A 17,823-nucleotide genomic window follows, 5' to 3' on the forward strand; every position below is an offset into this window, starting at 1 on the left:
TAATGTCATTGCAAAATAGGGAAATGAGAGGCAATTGGAATACTAAGGCCCCTCGGGACTTGCAAAAGTCATGTTGTCCTGGGTATGCAAAGACAGCCCTATATCCTTAACCGTTAACTACCCTAACTGCCTCCCACCCCCGCCACCCGGCCCCAGCCCCAGGCTGGTGACCCTGCAGTGGTGGGCTCTCAGAAAAAGTGTGACCGCATGTCTTAGAGATTTCCAGCTTTGAAAGAAAGCTGTGGTTTCACTTTTTGCTCTGATGTTTCAAATTTTCCTTGATGGCTCTCTCTTGGGACTCCAATACTGGTTTCCTTTTACTGTAAATGCAGAGGTGAACGGCAACATCACCGTTGCTGAGACACCCTGCCTCCACCTTACCTTGGCTCACTGTAGGTCAAGGCCAAGGCCTGGGGTTCCCACTCCCCTGAGGGTGAAGGCAGGTCACAGGAGTGAAGATCTTGGACACAAGTCCTGTGGGGTTTCACGGTTACAAGCCTAATAGTCCAGGCTGTGGCTGTGCCATTACCTGTGGCAGAGCTGCAGGGACCTGAAGACCACCTGGTTTTGCTACACACTGGAAAGCTCAGTGTTGTACTGTCCTCGGCACTCAGAGGGAAGGCAAGCGGTCCCCACACTGTGCTGTTTCCCTTCAGGGAGAGATGTTTAAGTAAAGAGAAAATCCACACTCTAATCTAGATTTTGATTGATCAAAAGCAGACAGTGGCCAAGGAATATTTGTGTATGTACACACACTTATACATCCTTCGTGTGTGTGTGTGCCTACACTTGGCAATAAGTTGGTACCCGTTGTTACAGCTCTAATTTTTTGTTCTGCTAAGTTCATGTACTCATGAACTTGCCCCTTTAGTACTCATTTTTTAAAGCAACAATTCGTTTGTTCTATCATTAGAACATAATTTCATGCATTTCCTTCTGTGTGCCAATGCTATGCCCGTTAGACCCCATAAGTTGGAAGAGTATTTCCAGACCCATTGATCTAGTACGAGAATTAATCGAAGCCCAGCCCATCACTACTTTAAGACAACTAGGGTGCATCTTCAGTGGTAGACAAAGAAGCCAAAGGAATATACGAAGCTCCCAACGGTACCCTCATGACCCCCCAAATCTTACCACAAACCAGACGCAGTCCTGAGGATGAAAACATCATGTTTCGGTTTACAGGTATCACGACACTACCACCTGCATGCAACCTGGGGAAAAGGTTTCAGGGAATTGCATGGCGGCATATTGCCACCGACGCAGTGACAGGTGTTTTCAGGTAGAATGAGACCAGTTGTCCAGGTTCACAAGTTGAACTCCACTAGTTATTATTAAAACCTTGGTGATGTTCTGGGTTTATTCATGCCTAGGTTATCATGCTTGGAGGAATTTGCTTATATCTGGGAGGGATTCGTGTATGAGCCAGTGCCCAGTTTATATTTGGCCAGAGAAGTGAGCTTGTGCATGGGATGTCCTGGCTAATTTATAAATGAGTTAGTTGTAAATTTGAGGCTCAGTGGAGTGATTCTACCACTAGAAAAATGAAAGGTGAGTGCCCTCGAGTACTTCCAATAAGTCTATTAAAATCCCCACACACTCCTTGTCAGACTGTTGCAGGGCTAGTTCATCATGAGAAAACCCCCGCACTTCCCCAGTTTTGGAGACGTGCTGACAATTTATTACTTTTTGTTTACCTGTTAATAGAGCCTGGTACATTCTCGCTCTTCTGCAATGAGAATACAAACAATGGGATTATAGATCGTCCTCTATGCAGGTGTTCCTATATCTCTGAATGCATGCAGTCGTCCTGTTTTTTGGACGGTCTTCTTCATTTCTACCGTAACAAAAAGGGGAAAATAGCTAAAAGAGCCAACAGGAGTGAAATTATATTGCATGCATATGACAAAATATTTTACAGCCATCATAACTATATTTTCAAAAAGTTTTAGTGACATAAGAAATTCTTATGCCATAATATTCAGTGATAGACATTCAGTGTGGCCTCCACAATGTGCACGGATATATCACTAGAGAGATACACCAACCCCCTGACAGCGATGGCATCCAGCTGATAGGTTTTACAGATGATGTAAATTTTTCCCTCTTACTTTCCTGTATTTTTTGAGTTTTCAGCAAGGAGCATATTTTTACTCATCTGACACATTTTTAGTGAGAATCTACTAAGTACCAAACACAGGGATGGGTATGGAATAATCATTGCTTTTTTTAAAAAAAGATTTTATTTATTTATTTGACAGAGATAGAGACAGCCAGCAAGAGAGGGAACACAAGCAGGGGGAGTGGGAGAGGAAGAAGCAGGCTCATAGCGGAGGAGCCTGATATGGGGCTTTGATCCCATAACGCCGGGATCACGCCCTGAGCCGAAGGCAGACGCCTAACCGCTGTGCCACCCAGGCGCCCCAATCATCGCTTTTGTACTCAGGAAAAGAAGCAATGAAAATGCATTTAAAACACCAAAGAAACAAATTATTTTGGAATTTCCATATACCTGAAATGATCTGAAGCCTGTGATTGCTGTGTTCAAGGAAGTTCTCTTTTCTATTCATGGAGAAACAATGAAAGGAGAAGTGTAAAATGATGGGAATTCCAGCACAACTTAATTTTGCGTGCTACTGGCTGGAATTGCTGGTCACGGCAGTCAGATGTGAGGAAGTGGCTGTGAGACCTTGACTATGGGGGTCACTCATTCCTTTCTTGCTTTACTTTGCTCACCGGCAACTTCCTCTGCTTTTCTTGTGCTGAAATGCATATGCAATCGCAGAAACTCTCCAGATAGCTGCTCTCAAGGGCCTAAAAACCAAACTTTGGTCTCTAAAAGAAAAAGGCCACGTTTTCTGCAAAAGATACGCATCAGGGCTGCAGAAGCGTGATTTCACTTCCTCCAGAAAGAGGTAAGAGGGAAGTCCCACGTCTGCTTTCTTTCTCAGTTTGAGCACGTGCAACCTTCTGAGCCAAACCATGATTCAGGTCTGAGGTTCAGTTCTGTGTGGGCTTGGAGCAGGTCCAGCTGTTTCCTACTTCTGCATTTCACCTGAGGTCTGACATGGGCAGGAAACCCTGGCTGTGTTTGTGGGGACCAATCCCTTTCTTATTTTTAGCAGGGATCCAGGAAACCAGTCAAATGGTCGCAAAATGGGTTGAGGAACAATGACTTGTATAGACTCTGGAATAAACTCGGTTCTGGAAAACCCAGGAGGTATCAGTTAACAAAGTGACAGTATTTTCTTTTCTGAACAGTTGATTGCTAACCTGATGTTTTGAGCACTTTGTTAAGCCCTTTCCCTCTGAGACTGTTCTTCCCACCAGGATTGTTTGCATTCTGGCCCCAAAAATAAGAACACTGTGGTTCCTTGAGTCCTTTTAATCTTGGTAAAAACAGAAGGCCCATGTGAAATGCCGCATATTCCCACCGAAATCTAGGTCAGGATTTAGCAGCCTATGCCATTTTTTTTTCTTTTCTCCGTTAACGTTTTTCCCTTCCCTCTTCCTCCCAATTTTTCTAATGCTTTTTCGCCTCAACTATTCCCTTTCTGCTCTTTTTTTCCTCTTTGCATTTCCATATGTAGGTTTGAGGGACACAAGTCTGTGATGTAAGGTGACATTTCCACTGCATTAAAGAAGAAACAAACACTGACTCCATCTTTAGGCTGCGTTTCCTTATTCCACATCATGGCAGACATCACTCATCAGCCGTACCATTCATTCCTGCTGAGTTCTGAGGCTGCCTTCATACCCCTCCCAACACGGTTCTCCAGGACATTCTAATGGAAGCCTGTTTCATCCATCCACTAAATAAACACTTATTTTCTTAAATTTAAATTCATTAGCCAACATATAGTTTATCTTTAGTTGCAGAGGTAGAGTTCAGTAATTCATCAGTTGTGTATAACACCCAGTGCTCATCAAGTCATGTGTGCCCTCCTTCATGCCCATCACCCAGTTACCCCTTCCCCCCAACCCACCTCCCTAAATAAATACTTATCGAGCATCTATTATTTGTTGGGCACCCATTGTAGGTGCCATATTTGGAGTAGCCAATACCAAATTTAATGCTCTTTTAAGAGTCTGGGTGAACAAGTGAACCCTCCAAGCTCTCTTCACTTTCCATCTCCTTTCTAATCTAAGCTCTGCAGAGACAGAGCAGTTAGGACCAACCCATTCCCCCTGCCCATCTGCCTTTGGGGTTCCTAATGACATGAGTCTAATATGAAGAGTGCTTCTTGTATTCTCCTTCAGCTGAAAGCATCTTCACATGAAGGGCTTTGTACACAACAGGACTGGAAATACAGTGGGATTCCTCTATGTCCTTGATCCTCAGTCCCCACGTCTTTCCTGTCATGTAACTTCCTCTTTGAGGAATAGCTGAACAAAAGAAATAACTGAGTGGCATTTGACCTCCCTGAGTCAACAGGTGGCAGATTTCAAATTTCTATATTTGTTTCATTATCGGGTAACAAAACCAGTCTAACATTCAATCTTTCCCTCTTTAACCACAGGATCTTCAGATGGGACTTTGAGCAGAGACATTTTTCTTTCTACCCGAAATAATCATGAATAGGTTAAGGTAAAACAAGCAAATCAGGTGAGGTGGTTCTTCCAAAATTATGTGGAATTGGGAGCTTGGGGTCCTCCAGTGAAATATTCCTATTGTCTCCGAGGTGCTTGGGTGGCTCGGTGGGTTGAGCTTCCAGCTCTTGTTTTTGGCTGGGGTCATGCTCTCAGGGTTGTGTTATTGAGACCTACACTGGGCTCCTTGCTCAGTGGGGAGTCAACTTGAAATTCTTCCTCTCCCTCTCCTTCTGCATTCTCTTGCTCACTCACTCTCTCTCTAAAATAAATAAGTCTTTTTAAAAAAAGATATTCCTACTGTCTCTATTTTTTTTTTTGGTGTTCTAAATATGACATGAAGAACATGGGCTGGGTTGTGGGTCTATTCAGTCTCTGCATTTTGTTCTGCTTAGTACAGTCACTCAAAATATCTCAAGTCTGGACTGATAAACATGGATGTGAAACAGAGTTTTCGGAATTGAAATGTAGGCAACATCCTGGCTCCATATGTGACTTTGGGCAAATTCTGGAGCCTCCCTAAACCTCTGTCATCTCAACTATGAAACATAAGCAGTAGCATCTACCTGTATGTAACAGGTGAGGTTGTAAATCTCCATATGACCCAGGTAGGAGCTCAGTGTGTATCTGCTTTCAGCTTTGCGGAGCTTGCTGCCGTGTTCAGGCTGACTGTAGTTCAGTCCTCTCACAATGGAAGTAGGAGAAAAGGCATGTACAGCATATCAAGAGCTTGACTTTCCTCTTGTCCATTTGACAGCATGGGAAGCCATACCGACCCTGAGGGATCACCTGAATATTTTTTACTAAGATCCTAAACAAAGACAGGCATCTCTTTAAGGAAAACAATCTAGTAGCCATGCCATCTGGATTAATGACAAAGGTAAATTAGAAGTGATTGGTTGCTTTATCAAAGAATTCCATCTAGGAGTTTTTTAGAATGGGGTTCACAAATTTTTGCTGTAAATGGCCAGTGAGCAAAAAAAATTGAGGCTTTGCAACCAAATGATCTCTGTGGTAACTACTCAATTCTGCCCTTGTAAATCAGAAAGAGATGATATGTAAATGCATGGGCATGCTGTGTGCCAATAAATCTTTATTTACAAAAATGGGGTGGGGGCGGGGCTGAATTTTGGCTGTGGTCTGTAGTTTACTGATGCCCAATTTAGAATCATAGAATTATAGAAGCCCATGATTGAAGTGGACCTGCCCTCCCAGCCAAGGCTTGAGCCACCTCCAACTCTCATAATCCAATATAACACAACCTCTGCTTAGATGCCTCCGGGGCAGGGTGGCTCCCTACCTACTGTTTGCATACAATTCTGGTTCTTAGAAAACATTTTCTTCAACTGAACCCAAATTGTCCTTTTAACCCTCTGGTGGCTGAGATCAGACTTTGTGCTATGGTCATCTTGACAGCGATGCTGTATACCAGATCCAAGCAAGAGAAGGTGTTTGGCTTACGTGCCCACCATCCTGGAAGTCCTGTGGGAGTATGAGTAAGTCTATCTTGTTTAATGACTAATCAGAATGGATTCAGACCATAGTGTGAAGGTCCTAGAGGCCTCTTGTTGGCCCAAGTATTCCTTTATTGGTGGGTCATGAAGAATTTCAAGGTTTCCAAGGCAGGGATCAGAGCAGATAGGGTACTTGATAGGCTTGGAAAAGTACCTGTTAACCTACAAGGAGAATATATTTCAATTATTTTCACAACCTATCCACATGAATACCAGTCTTCCGTAGAAAAGTATCTGACACAGAGTAAGTGGTCGATAAATATTTGTTGGAAAAAATAGCTGAATAAAAGAACAAATGTAGTAAGAACTTTGCAGTCTTAGAACACTATTAATGAGGTCCCAGAACAGTCAGTGGCAGAGACTTACAGGCCCCGAGGTGATGGAACCAACAGGGCAAGACATTCCATTTAGGAGGGGCATCCGATTTATGTTTGAAGCTGAAGAATTCACATCCCAGAAATTATTTTATGCCAGTGTTCTGAGGCTTGTCAAATTTGGGACTAGACAAACAAAAAAGGACCAATACCATGTGATTCTGCTTATATGAGGTTCCGAGAATAAGCAAATTCAAAGAGACAGAAAACAGAACGGCATTTACCAGGGATTAGGGCAGGGAGACACGAAGAGTGTGAAGATGTAAGAAAATTTTGACCATGTGTACTTGTTAGTGAATGTTTTGGAGGCAAACCAAGCTGAAGAGTTGTCTTTTGACACCCTATGTTGTATCTGGAGACCATAAACACTGCTGGACCCAAAGAGACTTCGGCTCCTTCCTCAGTTTTGAGCTCAGCTGTAGCACTGGGCCATGTGGGATATGGCTTCTCCAGCAGTTGGCAAGAGGAACTGGATAATGCAATCCTGAAGTACGGAGGACTTAATTCCACATGCCAGTGAACGTGAATGAGTTAGAGACAAGAGATAGGTGGGATCTGGCAAATAATTTGCTCTTCCTTCTAATGGACCGTTTGGAGAACTGGTGGCTTCATGTGATCTGTCCAAAGATACTAGATGACTGTATCTTTCCTTAAGCTGTCATCAGCTCAGTGATATACCCCCTTAGTTTGCTTTGTCTCTGTCCCTGCCTTAGCTCCCTTGTGCCTTTACCTTTGCTGCCCTGGGATTGTACCTCCAACGAAACATTAATTAATGTAGAACATCGGTTAATGTTATAATGTCCCTCTCATGTGCTCCATAGCATCCCTTGCATTTGTCATGGTATATTTTAATGACCTTTTTGTTTGACTTTTTCTTCTAGTAAAATGTGAGCTCCTTAAGGGAAGAGACTGTACCTTCCACTTCATTGTTGCGTTACAGGGTCTAGCGCAGTATCTGGTACTTAGCTGATGTGCAACCAATACTTGCTACTATTGAATGAGTAAGTAAATGAATAAAGCAGACAAAGCTGACCATAATTCTCAAACACACCCCGGGAAAATCAGGCCATGAATGGTTGGGAATGAATATTCAAGCTGAAGCAACATTATTATAGGATTTTTATTACTATGTACACCAATATTTCTGAGCACTTACTCTGGCCCTACTGTGTGCTCTTTGTTACTTTGTTATTATAAAATAGTTTGGTTTTCTGATCTATAATTATATCCTGGGTGAATCTGGGATTGTGTGGGCCTAGTGTCTTATGCAACAAATGAATTATAAGAGCCCAGAGGGAGTACTCCTATGTGCCAAGAACTTTTGCCTTATTTATGTCTGAACCAGCGTTTAAAGCTCTGGCCCTGAAGGACTGAACCCATATCCACTTCCATACCCACCTTTACCCCCATCCCTGCCAAGTACCTGCAGCTAGTGGGGCTGGCTTAAAGGTACCAGGTCTCACCCCCACCCCCGACCCTTCTGCGCAGTGTGCAGGTAGGGTCTGCCTAGAGGGTGGGGCAGAAGTTGGGTAGGAAGGAGAAACTATTGGAACTGACTTGCCCCAATTCTGATGACAATTCCTTCATGCTGACAGGACAAGGACTAAGAAAGGTAGAGGAAGAATAGGAAAGAGAAACAGGTCAGCATAATGCAAAAGAAACTAGGAGGGGTTTTATTTAAAATTTCTAGTGGTTATACAACCAAATCTGAGCTTGGCTAATGAGACCAAGGGCCTTGGCTCTGGTTCTAAGGTCTTAAGAAGGTCTTTCTGTCCCTCTTTCCTCTTGGTCCTCTCTTGAAGCTAGGTTTTTCATGTCTAACTGGGAAATTAGGGCATCATGGGGCAGTAAAAGTAGCACAGGGTTAGAATTCTGGAGGCCTGGGTTCTATTCCTCATCGGCCACTAACCTGCGGTGACCTCAGGTAAGTCACTTCCTCTCTCTAAGTCTCTGTTTCTGAATCTATACAGTAAGAGTTTGTTGGGTTCCTTTGCAGCGTCTGCAAGATGCAGGGTCCACGAGTCTACAGTCCAATTAACTTGCTCCAGCTGATAACTACAGTTGTGATCATTTACTAATAGATGTTGAGGGGAATCTGTCCCATAGGGGTCATGGCATGTGTATTTTCCCACTTGGTGTTCCCACTGCTACTTCCTCTTGCTGGCTTGTTTCCTTGTGTGGTTTGTACCTTATGACTCTTGAGCTCCTTTTCTGCTGGGCTTTGCTGTGGGAGGCCAGTTTGTTCTGGTTTGTGCAGTTGTCCCTCCAAGGTGGTTCTAAATTTGTCTCTGCTGAGGCCTGATACCTCCTCCTGGACCAGTGTTTATGTTAATTTCTTGGCTTGGCATCAGTGTGAAATAAAACCTCACATCTGCAGGAACACAGGCCTGGGGTTCTGGTAGCTCTTAGAAGATGGCAAGCATCTCAACTATTTCCCACAAGCCAGTGGGTAGAATTTTTCTCATCTGCAGGTGGTGGCTGAGACAGATGGCCTCTCTTGACTGCCAGTCCCCTGTGAATATTGTGCACAAGTCCAGTGACCTGGATCACCTCCCACAGCCCCTGATGTCCCAGTACCCTGCTATGACTCAGAAAGCCCCTTAGCCACAGAACTTCAGTTCCCACTAATTGCTCTGATTTTGAGTTCTCTCTTTCTGGCATCCAAATAGTTCTCTTCCTTGGTTTTGAGCTTGAAACTTTGTGTTTGAAGAAATGTGTCCCTGCCTGTGTGTCCAAGGGGCAGGGGAGTCCTCCACTGGTTGACTCAGCTCAACCAGCCACATTCTGCTTTGTTGTGGTTATTTTGTATGGTTGATTTTTCATAGATATACTGGGGGACCACACATGCACTGTGGTATCAGGGCCTCGGGAGGCAAAATTTCCTGCTATCACACCCCTCCTCCCAGTAAGAGAGCTCCTTCTACTGGAGTCTGAAGTCCTTTCTCCAGAGGCAACAACTCTGTTTCCACTGAAAAAGCACAGGTTTCCAATGCGACCTGCCTTTCCCTCTTGCTGCACCCCCAGGAAAAGATGGAGAATAGCTATATGCACAATGTGACAAGAACAGAACTTTTCCTGAACAGGAAGAGGGAAGGAGAGCAGCTGGTCACTGCACAAGTAGGATGGAGAGAGGGAAGAATGAAGCAAGCCAAGCTCCTGGGGTGGAGAAAGCCCTGAGCCCCACTTTACTGGTGTCAGGATGTTAACAAGAACCACCTCCTCCCTCCTTCCCCTTCACCTCCATGGTGTGTATGTGTGTGTGTATTTATATGTTGTGTGATTGTGTATGAGTGTATTGTGTCTGTGAGAAAGTATTGTGAGTATGCATATGTGAGTGTACATGTGTTTGTGTGAGAGAGGACTGTGAGTTTGTGTGAGTTTGTGTGAGAGAGAGAGAGAGTGTGTGTGTGTGTGTATGTAAAGTGCACAGTCAAGGCACCAGGAGTCAGGAGAAGTAAGCTTGAATCCCAGTCTTGTCATTCTCTTGTGAATTGCTTCTCTTCCTCAGCCTGTCACTTCTTCACTCACAAAATTAGAGGACTGTATTAAATTTACAGATTATAAGCATATTTTTAGTAGTGGAACCTTTATTTTCAAATGCAAGTTTACACAGAAACTAATATTTAAACATGTATGGTGACTAACATAATATAATAAAAAATATTATTATAATAAAAAAATAAATAAGTGAAGAGAATAAAGAAAAAATATTTATTAAAAAAATAAAACATGTAAAAGAAGGGGGGGGAACTGCCTTGATTGATTGAACAAGGACAAGGACCCCAAAGCCCAGTGGTTTCCTCCCCACCTCTTAGAAAAGGCCTGTACAGACCCTGGGACCTCTGGAACATGGCATGAAAACAGCCAGTCCACACATACTTTCTCCAGTTTCTTCCAGTGAGGCATTACAATTATGATCAGGAGGAGAAAAGTTTCCCTAGCCATGAAATTCATGCAACAGAGCTGAGTGGCATGATTTCCCCGAAAACAGGAAGTCAGAGTTACCAAACTGTGAAGCAAAGATCCTTGGCCTACACTGTGTTCTTGGTTCGAGCAGCTTACCTCATCACGGAGAAGCTGTTGACAGGCCACCGCCAGCTGTTGTGGAGTGCTGGGAAGGCTGCTGGGCTGGAAAGGGGGTGCTTTCACTAACCAGCTGGGAGCCATTAGCAAATTACTTTGCCCCCCAGAGCTTCAGGTCTTTATTTGTGCAAAGAGGGGAGTGGAACAGGTTAGTCACTGGTAGGTCCACCAGCAGCTCTAAACCTTTTCTGAGATACAGTCACATGATTAACGTACTCACAAAAATTAATTGTGCATATAGTACGTGTCAGGCACCATGTGCTTTGCCGTGGAGATTGTAGTCGAACAGGAAGACAGACATTGAACAATGATGAATTGTATGAGAGGGAAGTACGGAGGGCTAAGAGAACATTCGGGAGGACCTCAACTTGGACCAGGGGGTCAGGGTGGTTCTCCAAGACAGAGAGAGAGAGAGATACACAGAGGCTCAGAGAGAGACAGAGACAGAGACTGAGAGGGAACCGGGAGAATTATGGGGAAGAAGTCTAGAATGACTACAAAGTAGGAACATGGGTGGGATTGGAGCAGAGGTCAGAGACATCAGCGACTACATGAGTAATTCACTTTCAAATGCACCAAGCCATTTCTTGACTGGGTTGGTCTAACAGCACAGGTAAAACTGCTCCACATCACTCGGCATCAGGGAAATACAGATCAAAACCACAATGAGATGCCACCTCACACCAATCAGAATGGCTAAAATTAACAAGTCAGGGAACGACAGATGCTGGTGAGGACGTGAAGAAAGGGGAACCCTTCTACACTGCTGGTGGCAATGCAAGCTGGCACAGCCACTCTGGAAAACAGTATGGAGATTCCCTAAAAAGTTAAAACAGAACTACCCTATGACCCAGCAATTGCACTACTAGGTATTTACCCAAAGGATACAAACATAGTGGTTTGAAGGGCACCTGCATCCCAGTGTTCATAGCAGAAATGTCCACAACAGTCAAATTATGGAAGGAGCCCAGATGTCCATCAACAGAAGAATGGTAAAGAAGATGTGATATATATGAATATACATAACTAAATATATTTATTAATATAAATATATATAATGGAATATTACTCAGCCATCAAAAAGAATGAAATCTTGCCACTTGCAAGGATGTGGATGAAAGTAGAGGGTATTATGCTGAGCAAAATAAGTCAGTCTGAGAAAGACAAATACCATATGATTTCACTCATATGTGGAAAGAAACAAAACAGATGAACATAGGGGAAGGGAAGGAAAAATAAAATAAGATAAAAACAGAGAGGGAGGAAAACCATAAGAGACTCTTAACTGTAGGAAACAAACTGAGGGTTGCTGGAGGGGAGGTGGGTGAGGCTTGGGGTAATTGGGTGATGGGCATTTAGGAGGGCACTTGATGTAATGAGCACTGGGTGTTATATGCAACTGATGAACCACTAAATTTTACCCCCCAAATTAATAATATATGTTACCTAAATTTAATTTAAATAAAGAATTTTTAAAAATGTACCAACCTGGTGTGTAAAGCAAACTTTTAGACATTTTTATATTCTACTTTGCTCCCAAATATTTGAGCAAGCAGTTTGCAGAGACACATAAAATATACATGGTAATAGAATAAAGAACAGTGAGAGACACAGAGCAGGGATACAAAAGAGAAGCAGGAATGAGAATCAGAGTGTGTGCCAGATGACCCAAATTCTTGCTACAGATGAGTCACAGATTTTGATCAGAACTTTTCAGCAGCCAGTATAGACGGAGTTCATGTGTCCATGTTCAGTGATACAACTCACAGTGTTAATAGGGGGAATACAGAGAAGTTGTTGCTATGAAGGGAGTTGATGGTATATTTCTTCTAGAGTCCTCCAGTAAAAACAATTCATTGTATATGCTGATACAATGTTGTCTCTCTTATCTGGCTTAATCCAGGGTAGACTTTAAAACATCAACCCTCCTCCTCCCTTATCACCCTCTTCACCCCAGTGTTTTGATATTGCTGCTCGAGACAGTTCTCCTTCACCAGAGACTCCAGCACAACTGGACATTTTTTAAATCTAAATCTAGACGTAAATGACCTAAGTTGGGATGGAGTGTCATCACCACTATTACCTTTGAAAAGCATTACAAATTCATTATTAATTCCATTCTGTTTTTGTTTTAACATTTTTGTCTCTCCCTTGTTTCAAGGTCACTTGGGAATAAAACCATTTATAAAACTGTCCCACTGAGAAATCTATTTTTGAATAATGCTGTTTTAAATAAAGCCTGTCATTCCTGATATATAACATAAGTGATGATCTTATCAAAGCTGGCCCTAGCTATTTAACAGAAGTCAGTTCTCCTTTCTTTTTCTGCACTTAAATTATGAATGACTTGAGAAAATAGTTTTTGATAGAATTTGCTTTAATATTTTCTTCTTCATTTCTGGACAATGCCAAACATACATGTGAGAATGTGTATTTTCAATTATTGTCTTAGTGTTGTGTAGATATGCACGTAGGATCTCCTTCACTTCTTAGTGTGTGCCTTTGTGTTTGCTTGACCTCCTTCCTGAGCCTTAACTATTTCATTTCTCGGATAAAAATGGCTAAAACCTCTATTTTGTGTTAATATGTGGTTGTAAGAACTGAAAAAAAGAGTGTGTATAATCTTTATATAGTAGGTAGTACATTGTATGTACATGAAAACAATAAACAATCTTATCTAGCAAGATCATTTTAAGAATTAAGAGAATACATATAAAGAGGTTATCAGGTAAGAAAGAAAGTTAAGTTTTGTTAATATCATCCTTCATCAAGGGTATGAGGAGACAGATGCCCTAGAATGTTGGCAGGAATAGCCATTGGTAGCCACTTTAGAGAGAGTTTGGCAGTGTCTATGAAAGTTTAAAAATAGACAGACCTTATAAATAGCAATCCAACTTCTCTGTTTCTACCAGAAAAATTGGGTATTAGCACGAAGAGGTATGTATAAGCATGTATATTGCAACACTGTTTGTAATAAACTAACAAAAACTGGAATCTACCTAAATGTCCATCAATACAGAATAATTACATAAATTTTGGTGTGACAATTCTGTGAAATAATTTAAAAATACTGAGGTAGATTGGTGTTATATATTATACATATATTATATGTATAGCATGGAAAGAGCTCCAAGAAATAACACTGAAAGAAAAAAAAACGGGGTATGGAAACATCCTTCAGTATGATACCATTTATGTAAATACAGAGTCACATGAAGCAATATTATATATGGTACGTACATGAATATGCAGAAAAATCGTAAATTTACATACTAACATAACAGTCATTACCTCTTGGGGAGTGCAGGAAGGAACTGAAACTGAGAACTATGGTCAAAGGAGACATTTTCTTACCTATAATGTTATAATCTCTTTTTCAGCAAGGAATCTGTGCATATGTTATAGAATTGAAACAGAATTTTGGGTCACCAGGGTGGCTCAGTTGGTAGAGCATTTGACTCTTGATTTCAGCTCAGATCACGGTCTCAGGGTCCTGGGACGAGCCCCATGTCAGGCTCAGCACTTAGTAGGAGGATTTCTCTCTCCCTCTGCCCCTCTCCCTTCTCTCTCTCTCTCCCTTTCTCTAAAATAAATAAATAAATCTTTAAAAAAATAATTGAAACAATTTTTAAAAAACTGCTGGGCACAATGCCTGACATATACTAAGCATCTATTAAGTGTTAATTCCCTTCCTTTGGCATAAAATCTCAAAATCATTTGCCAAGTGAATTTGGATTTTATTCATTTATGAAACAAACATTAAGCACAGAGTTTGCCCTAGTCATGTCTTATGTTTTAATGGAGAGGAGTTTACACAGATGTTAGCAACTCAGGGAGAAGACTAATAACTGAACAAGAAAAAATAAGAAAGCATCACAGGTGCTGGTAGAAATAGAGGATGTGATGGGAGCACATTGCTATAACTCTTTTTTTTTTTCTTGTTCAAAACCAATTTAATAGCGATGGAAAATAAAGCTATCTGTGGGAACTTGTAGAGTAGTAATTGTCTGCCACATGAGCAACATATAAAAAGCGCCAAATGAACCCGAGCACATCACGCAGTAACAACAGCAGCTTAAATGAACTGTCTGAGGACATCAGGCTTCAGAGTGTCTCTTGCTTACATGTCATTCCGATGCGCATTCTGACCACGTCCCAGTGTGAGTGGAGTCCCTCATGATGGCACGCAGCAGCACTGACTGGAGGCAGGTCACACAACAGGGAAGAAAGCTCACCTAGTGGAGGGGTCAACAGCATGGGTTTGGGGCCGAAGAGTTGAGGTTTGCATCTGTGTTCTGTCAGTTACTAGCTGTGTGACATCGGGCACGTCACCGTTTCTCACTGTCCTAATGTGTAAAAATGGGATAATATGTGTTTGTGTTCTTTCCCAACCCAGCTAAGAGCATTGGTTTCCTGTTCTTTCTTTTTTGTTGTTGCTGTTTCATAGTTTATCACTTTTTTAAAAGCTTTATCAAGGCACAACTTACATGCATTAAAATTCACCCATTCTAAAAGTACAGTTCAATGAGTTCTTAGCAAATTCATATAATTGCACAATTACCTCCACAATCCAGTTTTAGAATACTTCCATCACTCCCCAGGGTGTCCTCATTCCCATTTATGGCTGAAGCCTGCTCCCACCTGTCTAGGTGACCACCAATGTGTTTCCATTTCTACAGTTTGTCTTTTCTAGAAATCTCTTGTAAATCAAATCATACAAGAGGTAGTCTTCTGTGACATTGCCGTAACTCTTAACCTGGCTTGGAGAAGTCAAGGAACAAGGAACACTTTACAAATAATGCAAGTGGTCAGAGACTAGATCAAATAACAGCATGAATTGAAAGAAGGCTTGAGGCAGACTATTTATAGCTGACGCTGAAATGATTTAGGGATGGCTGTTATGACTCACCACAACTTATACACACAACCATTAAAGAAGCAGGACTTCAGAAATGTTTGTCCTTTGCTGAAGAACCATCCTGTAAGATAGGATCAAAGACGATTTAAAATCCACATTCAGTTCTTCTCACTGACTTGGTTGTCCCATCTCACATCCTGGAGTGGGGTCCCTTCTGAGATAATGCATAAAAATGAAAGCAAGGATATCAGATTCGTGGGACAAGCTGAGATTAAATTCCAGAGATACAGGAGACAAGATAAAAACTCTAGAACACGAAGTGAAAGTAAGCTGGGGATGGGGTGAGAACAGAGAGGAAATATCCATACAGCATCAAGACTGAGAACTATCCAGGGAGCAGATACAGAGTTAGAGTTTCCAGGGGAAGCCTCTCTTCCCTGATCCTATTCCTTAAACCAGGTGGTCCCACCCAGTCACTAGGTGGTTTCAGTCATGAAAATGAAATGTTTGGCCCTTTACTCTCCTTTAGAATTTCTTACTTAAACTTATCTCTGCTTTTTGCTCACTGTGACTTCACAACTTTAGATCTGCTGGTTTGGGCTCCTATTTCTGGCTCAGTGGACTACATGACCCCACACATGTGACCCTTGGCTCATCTTGGACATATTTTAAAGGTACCCCATTGCTTTCCTGGCTCTGAGCAACCATTGCTAGACCCAACCCATTAGAGCTCTCAGGATCCTGAACCAGAGTTAGCCTTCCTGGTGAGTATCAACCCTTGGATAGGTAGGAATCCAAGGCAAAGTGATGAATGGATTGGTATGAGCCATATTGTATTGTGAAGAGGTCTGCAAGTGGATGCTTGTGGTCCTGGGGTTATGACCCAACTGGCTCTAAGAGTCCTGGACCCAGGTCTGCAGTGGATGCTTGTGGTCCTGGGGTAATCCCAACTGGCTCTAAGAGTCCTGGACCCAGCGCCTGATGCCATAAAGCTAAAGAATGTCATCAAAAAGAATATTTGTTTTCTATTGCAAGTGACCAAAATCGAAACTGCATCAGTCCATGACAAGAAAGATAAAGGGAAGAAAAACCTTTGTTGAGCTTAACTGTGCAGTAGACATGTAGGTTGGGGATCTTGCTTGAAATACCTTCTTCATTACTCAAATTCTGTGACTTACTTATTGTTATGCCTATTTGCATGCAGTAGAACTTAAGTCATTTTTTCTTTTTTTAACTCAAGAAACTATAAGACACAGAGAGGACATCTGCTTCTTCTTGTCCTTGAGTTTTTTCAATGCATCTTTGATCTCCTTGTTTCACAAACTATATATGATGGGATTCAGCATGGGAATCACAGCTCCATAGAACATGGACACCAGCTTGTCTTGGTCCTGTGAGTAGCCAGCACTAGAATGGAGATATGAGAAGAGACCAGAGCCATAGAAGAGAATCACTGTGGTCAGATGAGAGGCACAGGTGTTGAAAGTCTTCATCTGCCCTTGGGTTGAATGAATCTTCATGACAGCAGCAATGATGTAGCCATAGGACACCAGGACAACAAGAGCTGATGTCCCACCAACTGCACACACAACAGGAAAGTTCACTACCTGGCTGAGGAAGGTACTAGAGCAAGATAAGACAAGCAGAGGTGGCAGGTCACAGAAAAAGTGGTTAATGACTCGTGGCCCACAGAAATGCAGCCGGAATATGGAGCTCGTTTGAACCAATCCAGTGAGCAACCCTCCAGTGTATTCTATAATGACCATCCCCAAGCAGATGGTGGGTGACATGAGGGCTGTGTAGAGAAGAGGGTTGGAGATGGCAGCATACCGGTTATATGCCATGGCCGCCAGGAGACAGCATTCAGTGCCCCCCATGCCAATGAAGAAGAAAAACTGAGCAGCACAGCCCACAAAGGAGATTGTCTTCTGTTGCTTGAAGAAGTTGCAGAGCATCTTAGGGACAATGGAGGATGTATATGAGATGTCAACAAAGGACAAGTTTCCAAGGAAAAATACATGGGAGAATGGAGGCATGACTCCATCCTGATCAAGACAATGAGGCCCAGGTTCCAAGCCAGAGTCATGGAGTAGATCCCCAGAAACAACACAAAGAGGACTCTGGATGCTCTGAAAATCCCAAAAGGATGAAACTGGTTGTCATGCTGACATTCCTTCCCATGGCCATGGATCTTCTCTCTGCTGCCAGCAGAGCCCCAAAGGGAGATTCCTGGGGAGTGAAAATCCAGGTGAAGAAAAACCTTTGTTCTGCCATGGAATCATAGCATCCCCGAGTCACAAGAGACACGGGAAAGCAAATGTCCAACATCTACCTTATGCAGAATTCCTCTCTACAGCATTTATCGGGTCTTTCATGGAGAGCATTGTCATCCCGATTCTGACGC

At 42.5% G+C, this 17,823-nt stretch overlaps 1 pseudogene; it reads right to left on the reverse strand.

The window, feature by feature from the left end:
- Positions 1 to 16,654: 16,654 nt before the first annotated feature.
- LOC100478950 lies at positions 16,655 to 17,606 on the reverse strand (annotated as a pseudogene).
- Positions 17,607 to 17,823: the final 217 nt, after the last annotated feature.

The sequence above is a fragment of the Ailuropoda melanoleuca genome, chromosome 16, assembly GCF_002007445.2.
Source record: "Ailuropoda melanoleuca isolate Jingjing chromosome 16, ASM200744v2, whole genome shotgun sequence".
Lineage (NCBI taxonomy): Eukaryota > Metazoa > Chordata > Mammalia > Carnivora > Ursidae > Ailuropoda > Ailuropoda melanoleuca.